The 8,372-nt window shown below is 41.5% G+C and overlaps 1 pseudogene; it reads left to right on the top strand.

The window, feature by feature from the left end:
• The first annotated feature begins 2,868 nt into the window (after positions 1–2,868).
• LOC110203266 (E3 ubiquitin-protein ligase TRIM35 pseudogene) lies at positions 2,869–3,851 on the top strand (annotated as a pseudogene).
• The last annotated feature ends 4,521 nt before the right edge of the window (positions 3,852–8,372 follow it).

Here is an 8,372-nt window from a genome sequence, read left to right as displayed (position 1 = left end):
GTATGAAATGATCCAGCGTGGAGGAAGCAGAGCCAAAAGAACAATAAACACTAAAAGAGTACAACAATATGATGACAAATATTGAAAGAAACAAAATTCAGTTCAAGTAACTATGCTACCAAAATTAAAATGCCCATCTTTTCAGTTGGTGATCAGTAAACTATAATGTGGAAAGTGACATGTACTGTCCGAATCAATCACATTATTAGGCTATCTTGCTTAACTGTGTTTAAGGAATGTACTCTGTTTATATGAGTATTTTCTGGGAAAGGCCTACTGTGTTAGAACAAAATGCACCAGCTTAAAATAATAGGTTTATCATCTACATAGATTCTTAACCTGAGATCCACATGCCAACAAAAGGGGCCACATGAACATACATCGGGGGTTCTGACAGATCTTTTATTACTTTGAACTGAAATTAAGCATTTCCTCCAATTATATTTTCTCTTTAAAAACAAACAAACAGAACTACAACAACAACAACAATATCCTGAAGAGTCCATGGAACTAGATTCGAAACATCCTGCAAAACATACACACAAAAAGGGTAACAATCCCTAACATAAAATAAAATGACTAGTAGTAACACAAGAAATGCTTTGATATATCTCCATAGTTCTGATATAGTTGGATTCATATTATTTGATTTTTCTTTCTTCTGAAATTTCCTTCTAATAACTGAGAACTTTTGGTAGAAGAAAACTTTCCAGAAAGTTCAGTCTTCAGTAGATTACTGTCTAATAATAATGAAATCATTTATTTCCTCTAAAAAACAAAATTGAGAACAGTTTTGCTTCCTTGATGTCATTGAAACTGAATTTTAAATGAATTAAACTACTGCATGCTAGGCCCAGTTTTCTAATCAATAATCTGTAGTACTTTGCACAGATCATTAATCTCTTCTGCCTCAGTTACCCTATCTGTATTATCAGGTGGACAGAGATGAAATATGATTTCTCAAGTATCCTGTAATTTTAAAAGGCTGTTATTTAAAGCCAACAGTCCTCTAATAATTTTTTTTTCAGAGCCATCCAGTCACCAAAATCAAATATTTAAGAAACAGAATTGCTGACATTTTTTTCCCTAGGACTCATGTCTGGCCTTGTGTTGGTTGTTGCCAAATAGATACAAATTCAGAGTTCCTATTGACTTCAAAGAGAGTTTAATGTTTAAGATTACCGCAGTGGGGCATAGAGCATAAGAAAAATATGTAGGTGAGTCAGAAAAATTTTCCAACATCTGTTGAAACATCCAGTTTGGGAGCACTCTGGCATGATATCCTAAATACCAGATCTCTGCAGCTGAAAATACAAAAGCTCTGAAGCCCTGCTTGATTAAAAATCCAATTTTCACCTACAGTACAAAATTAAATCCTAATGAATGATGTACTCTCTGGGCAAAATGAAACAAAATAATTCCAAGTCAAGAAGTATCATACTTTGGCTTAGTGATCTGCCTGATTCTCTCCTTCTGCTTGAAAGGCACGGAATTATGTCCTTTGACTTGACTGACAGACCATCAAACCAACTTATTTCTGATTCTCTCATCCCATGAATTTTAAGTTTTAGAAATAATGAGAACACCACAGCTCTGATTTTTAAAAAAGTGGAACATTGGGATAAAGGAGGTTCTTCATCATGAAATAACCAAAGTTGTCATGAGTGACTTGTGCTTCATCTATTTCTTCCCTCCCTGTTTTCTGACCTTTTTCATCTATTTTGCCTGGGTTTAGGTTACTTAGAACCATGTAGTTCAGAACTGGACAGGACCTTAGCAATCATCTAGTTACACCTCCTCATTATGCAGATGTGAAAGAGTGGTGAAAGGAATTTAACAAATTCATACAGGAAGAAAAGAACAGAATTAGGGTTCAAATTTCCACCATTTGGTTCCAATTTGACTGTCGTTTCACCTAAACCTATAAAACTTATCTCCTTTGAATTTAGTTTATATTTTGATTTCCACCATAGTATTTATTCTGTGTTCTTGATTCTTTTTGTTGTTGTTGTTATTAAATAACTTCCTTTACAACTCAGCCTCCAAGATGGCTGTAATGACACAACAATCTCATTCCAGAAATCTGTGAAGGCAGTCCATTGTGCATTTGTTTTATACAATTCAATTTAACATGAATTTATTAAATCTAAACTATGTGCAAGTGTCCAAGACACTGATTATGGAAGAGGATGTCCTTTATGTAGTGGGGGAGGGGGCAATACCCACAGTGGAGAGTCCCTGCATTGATGCCCTTGGTTGCACAACTAGTGTAATATATGTCAGAGGTTGGACTTAAGCTTAGATGTTTACCAATCCACAGCAAAGTAATCTGGCTTCCAAGAACACCGGGAATCTGGGGACTCCTTGCACCAAGGTTACTAATTAGAGTTTAGCTGCTAAATATAATGGCCTTTTCCTTGCTAGTTGCCTTCTCTGCAGATTTTGACACTATCAGCATCGCCTACCTTGACCTGCCTTTCTAATTAGCTGCAAAATTTTGTTGATTATAGTTCAAAATATCTTTCATATCCCTCCCCTTCTTACTCAAAAGGACAGTGACCTAGTTTTTCATTCTGAAAGAGGACATCATGAGGCAGATGCCTTGACTTGCGAGTGAATTTGGTATGAGTGGGACACAGTTGTGCAAAATCATCAGCCTCACTCTCTTCTCCAGTCATTAAGTCCAGCTGCAAGATAAAGGTCAAAGGAGTGGGGCCACACCCACCTTGGAAAGTTTGAGGGCGCAGGGCGGCGCGTCAGACCCCGGGCACAGGGATGCACCTGGGGGGCAGTGGCTCTGTGGGGCCGTATCCTTCCTTCAAGGAGCAGTTCCTCTACACTATCTGTTAGGACCCGTTCTGCGAAGCGATGACTGCGCTACAGCCACACGAGGCCATTGGCAAGCACGATAAAGTGGAAGCTGCCTGGCTTCAGGGCAGGATCCTGCAGGAGTTTGAGAAACTCCGAGAGATCTTGAGAGTGGAAGAGCGGGCGGCCCTGGATCGAGGAGGCTGGGCAGAAACTGAGGCAGGTGGAAGAAAAAAATGAAACAGTTGGCAGAAGAGACGGAGGCGCTGGCTCACGAGATTGGGCGGCTGCAGATAGAGATGAAGGAAGGTGATATCTCCTTTCTCATGAAACACAAGAGCAGTAAACGTAGGCTTTCTTGCACCACTGAACCAGAGCCCATCCAACCAGGAATGCTTATATAAGGATGTCAGCAAGTACCTGGACTCCCTGAAGTATTGTGTCTGGAAGAAAATGCTGAGCAGTATCGAAGCTGTGCCCTTCAGCCCTGACCGCAACACAGCAGCCCTCTGGCTCTCTGTCTCTGACGACCTCATCAGGGTAACCCACCACACCTATCGGGTCTAACTGGAGAACCCTGAGCGCTTCCCCAACTCCCTGTTTGCTGGGTTCCCAGGCCTTCTCCCATGGCTCCCACTCTTGGGAGGTGGATTTGGATGGGCTCCATAACTGTCGAGTGCGTGTTGCTCGGACTCGTCGAGAGTCTAGTGGGGAGGGATTCGCACAGCTGCTACCATGATGCCCACTGAGGCTTCTAGTACATCTGCCACACCCAAGGAGTGGAAGGGGATCACTGCGTGGCGTCTGATCCATCAGCTTCGCCCCTGGGCCTTGTGCTACCTCAGCTCCTGCTTTACAGCTTGGCGTGTGAGGAGGGAGAGCTCTCCTTTTATGATGCTGAGAGGCAATCTCACCTCAACACCTTCAGTGGCCGCTTTGCGGAGGTGCCGCCCTATTTCTTTATAGGGGGTGCAAGGGCAGACACTCCCCCTGAGCCTCTGCGCCTCTGTCCACTCCATATCCAGATCAAGGAAGAACTCTAAGGCCGAGGGCCTTGCAGTGAAATCTTTCCCTTCTCTGATAGAACACTCCTCCTTCCCACTCTCCCCCGTTGCCCTTTCCCTGGTATTCCTGTTCCTGCTCTACCTCTCTTCTACCTGCCCCTATTTTATCCCTGAAATACTGGTTCTAAGTCACAGAGCCTGTGTTAAAATCCCGGATCTACCACTTACTACCTGTGTGACCTTGGAAAAGTCACTTCTCCTCTACTGGTCTTGGTTCCATCATTTTTTATTTGATTTGATTTGATTTTTATTGTTTAGAGACTAAGTCTCCCTATCCCACCCAAGCCGGAAGTGCAGTACCTACACCGAGGCCCAACAGAAATGATGATGGGTACAAAAGCTTTAACCTGCCCCATTTTTCTGACCTGGGTCAGTTTGCCCTTTCTTAAGCAGTCTGGTTTCTCCCTCTCCTTCTCAGGGGCTCCCCATATTGATGTTAGAGTTAGCATAGCCACCCATCTGCTTTAGCCCCACTGCAGCCCAGAACCCCCATACTCCAGCAACCCACTAGCCTCAGCCTTCCCCAGTTGTAGGGATTATAGACATGAACTGCTATTCAGTAGCCCCCTCATCCATAAGATAAGGGATTTAGAAATTGATGACTTTCAGGGTCCTTTCCAGCTGCAAGAGAGTCTGTTTTCCTGGGATCCCTTCACAATTTGGTCACCAGATTTCCCAACTTGTTCTGTGTGTGACAGGGTCGGAGAATCTAGAACCAGAAGAGACCCCAGAGACCATCCAGTCCAACTCCATCGTCTTAGGGAGGAAGGTGAAGTGATTTATCCAAGGTCACTCATGTAGTAATTGACAGAACTGAGAGCTGAGCCTATGTCTAGATAGACTATGAAAGGTTAAAGAGCAGGAGAGCAGATAAGTTAAGAAGAAACCTGAGTGCCTCACCTGTGCTGGGCTGCTGCTGACTCAGCAACTTAAATGGCCTCTTCCTCTCTGGTCCTTTTTTTTTTTAAATTAAATTTTATTTTATTTTCACAAAGATTTGCCTTCACTTCCTCCCCTCTTGCCCCTCTCCCCCCATTGAAAAAGCAAGAAAAGTAAAACACTTATTAAAAACATGCACAGTCAAGCAAAGCTAATCCCCACATTGGCCATGTCCCCAGAATAGGTCTGTTTGCACTCCTGAGTCCATCACCTCTGTGAGGAGGTGAGTAGAATGTTTCATCGTGACTCCTCTGGCATTCTGGTTGATTAGTGAGTTCACCTAAGTAAGACCATTGCTTTTCTTTCTTTTCATCTTCCCTTACCCAGTACCTAAAGGAAGTTGCTGCAGCACAGTTCTCAGCCCCTTTTCTGCACTTCCTCCTTGCTCTGAATCTTAGCTTATCTATGAGCAGGCCTTGATTTACTCCATAACATGTTGCCCAAAACCATGTCATAAAGAGGATGGTTGGAACATCACCCATGTCTGTATAAGAATCACATCCTAACTATAGGGTGTGTTATTCACCATAGACTCAGTAGCAGATAAATCATGGAAATAGCCAGTAGGATGTCTTATGGGTTAAAACCTACATGAACCTCTACAATCATGTTCTAAATCCTCTAAAATAGGTATAGATGTGTTGTGCACATTGGTTAAAGCACCCCAATCTACCTAAGGTATACATGCTGCGTGTAAAAATAAAATTACTGTATCACAGATTAGACCTATGATGATGAAAATACACATTGGACATTTAATTGCCTAAAAGAAAAGTTAAAGGTCAAGATGATTGGCCCATTGCCCTGGTAGTGCCCTAATTCTACAACCTAGATTGCTACCCTCTAGCCTGGACTTGTATAAGGTAGAGACCACACCTATGATTTCATTAATTTGGAAAACACCCTCCATCAATGAAGGCTGGACTTTTATCTGCAATTTATAATCTTAGGAAGTTGCCTAGAGCCCTGAAAAGTTAAGTTGCATACCCACAGTCACACTTCCTCAGAGAAGAGACTTAAGTCCACGTCTTACTGGTCTTGAAGTCAGCTCTTCAGGTTGTACTTCTGAGTTTCCTCCTGGACTTTTTCTCTAATATTCTGAAAACTTTCCTTCCTGGACATTCATTCTAGCCCTGGACTTCACACATTAAAAGCATCCTTGACCCTGCAGCCCCTCCATCTGGTTGACTGGTTCCCCCTAGTACCTCCATTTTAAGGAAGGCCGTGCCATCAGAATAAAACTTGGACATGTCCTACCAAGCTTGAAGGATTTGGCCTGGACTTTGACTATGTGTCTTCTGTCTGAGGACCAGCCTCATCAAGATCGAAGAGACCACATGAGGTCTATGTTAACCACAGCATGATGCCAGGAAGTCCAGGAATGAATGTTTTTATTTTTCTTTAGGCTGCATCCCCAACTCTCCTTCAGGACTTTGAAATGATAAGGATTTGAAAGAGCTGGGGAATATTTGTAGACAATGGGGGGGAAAGAAACAATAGAAAAGGAAAAAAATGACAGATGAATGAATGAGAAAGTGGGAATTAAGGAGGTAGAAGTTTTCTAGTCATAAAACAAGGTAAGTTGCCCAAGGCACCCAGCCATCATGTTCCCAGGTTGACAAAGGATACTGACAATTGGTTTTGCTTCCAAACACTGTGCAGCAGTGGGTGCATAGAGAGCAGCATAGAGAATGGTACAGATAATACCTAGTCATTTGTTCCATGATGGCCTGACTGAACTCACACTTGCCGCTTTATCTGAAGATGGCAGAAAATGGCATGCAACAAGGAAATATCATGATCTTAGGGGGTGTACCAATTCTTACCAGAATTTGGTATCTAAAGTCTTATCCTAAAAGGTATCCTTGGAACAAGAAACCTGAAAAGACCTGAAGTTTTGTTTTGTTTTGTTTTGTTTTGTTTTGCAACAGATGGAATAGAGAAGCAAGAGGCAGAATATGCCTGACTGATGGTAGTTCAGAAGAGAAAAGGCTTCTAAATGCAATCCATGAGAGAAGGAAAAAAAAGGATGGAAACTCCACATTCTCAGGTCCAGAAATAACAAAAGTAGGACTAGGTACTAGAATAGATGCCTCATTGCTAAGAATTGAATAATCCAATGGATTCTGAGGAAGAATCCAAAGAAGGCTAAAATCAAAATGGTGGTCTTTCTGGTTTATCATCCCATTGATATCATACTTTGATAATTCAGTGATTTGTGTTTTTTTGACACTATCTGTGACAGGGTGATAAAGAAAAATAAAACATTTATTTAGTTTATTTTTTCAATTCAGTAGAATATTTATTAATCATTTACTATGTGCCAGGCACTCTGCTTAGTATGGGGGATATAAATACAAACAAGACATCTCTATTCTCAATGATCATACAGTCTATGTCATACATTCATACAGTACTTAAAGGGATCTTTAAACTGTGTGTGTGTGTGTGTGTGTGTGTGTGTGTGTGTATGTGTGTAGGACATGGGGAGTATGAATAATATTTCAAGGCTGCAATTGAGGAGATGGAGAAGTCCAGAGAATGAGTTGAGTAAAGTTAGCATGGCTAGGGCACCTTGTGAAACTCCAATCCTGGCCAGAGATTCAGCAATTAGAAGAGTAGGCCTCTGGGTAAAATTATAACAATGGGAGCAAGGATGCTGGAGAAGGGGAAATGAAGCTCACAACTTTTCTACATTTTAGTGACTGGCCTTTAAAAATTTCAGGGTCCAAACAAACCTTCAAGTTATGATTGACATAAATCTCATGTGACTTCTTTGAACTTGTCTAGGCTGGTCCTCAGATGACATACAATCAAAGCCCAGGCCAGTACTTGAAATCCTTCAAGCTTGGTAAAAACATACCCAAGTTTTGTTCTGATGATACAGATTTCAAGAACCCAGAGTCATCTCCATGCCATAGAGAAGGGTCACAGTAGGGTCCATCAATGGTGTACTGGAATTAATAGCTCAGTTTTTAAAGTATGTAGTTAACTGAGAGACTAACTACATCTGGGTTGCTAGTTAATTTACCTGGAAAAAAACAGTGACCATAAGGGATAGAAGCTCAAATAGAGGCCTTAAGCATTATAGAGGATTGGATTCAATTTGAAATATTTCCCCCAAATCTAAACAACTTCCACACTCAATGTAAGATAAAATTATTTAGTTATGCATTTCCATAAATTATGCACAAGAAAAACAACTATTTGACAGGAGGGGAAAGTGAGGTAAAGAGAGACTGAATGATTAGCAATTCAGTACTAGTGAAAGAATAATGATGTGTGATAGTAAGTGAGGCAATATGGTATAGAGCAGGCCTTGGTGTCAGGACAACCCTGGGTTTAAATCTCACGTCTGAGACTTACTGGCTGAGTGACCTTGGGAAGTCACTTAAGCTCTCAGTGTTCCCAGGCAACACTGCAATACAACAAATTATAAACCCAGTGCTGATCTGCATTAATTGAAATAACATCCTCATTGAAATTTCCCTATGCCCAATGGTGTGCTGGTAAAAATTTAACAACTATTTTTCTAGGGGCAGGGAGAGGGGAGGAAGATAA

The sequence above is a fragment of the Phascolarctos cinereus genome, unplaced genomic scaffold (assembly GCF_003287225.1).
Source record: "Phascolarctos cinereus isolate Bilbo 61053 unplaced genomic scaffold, phaCin_HiC Scaffold_3;HRSCAF=262, whole genome shotgun sequence".
NCBI classification, from domain to species: Eukaryota; Metazoa; Chordata; class Mammalia; order Diprotodontia; family Phascolarctidae; genus Phascolarctos; species Phascolarctos cinereus.
This window is presented reverse-complemented; position numbering and strand designations above follow the sequence as displayed.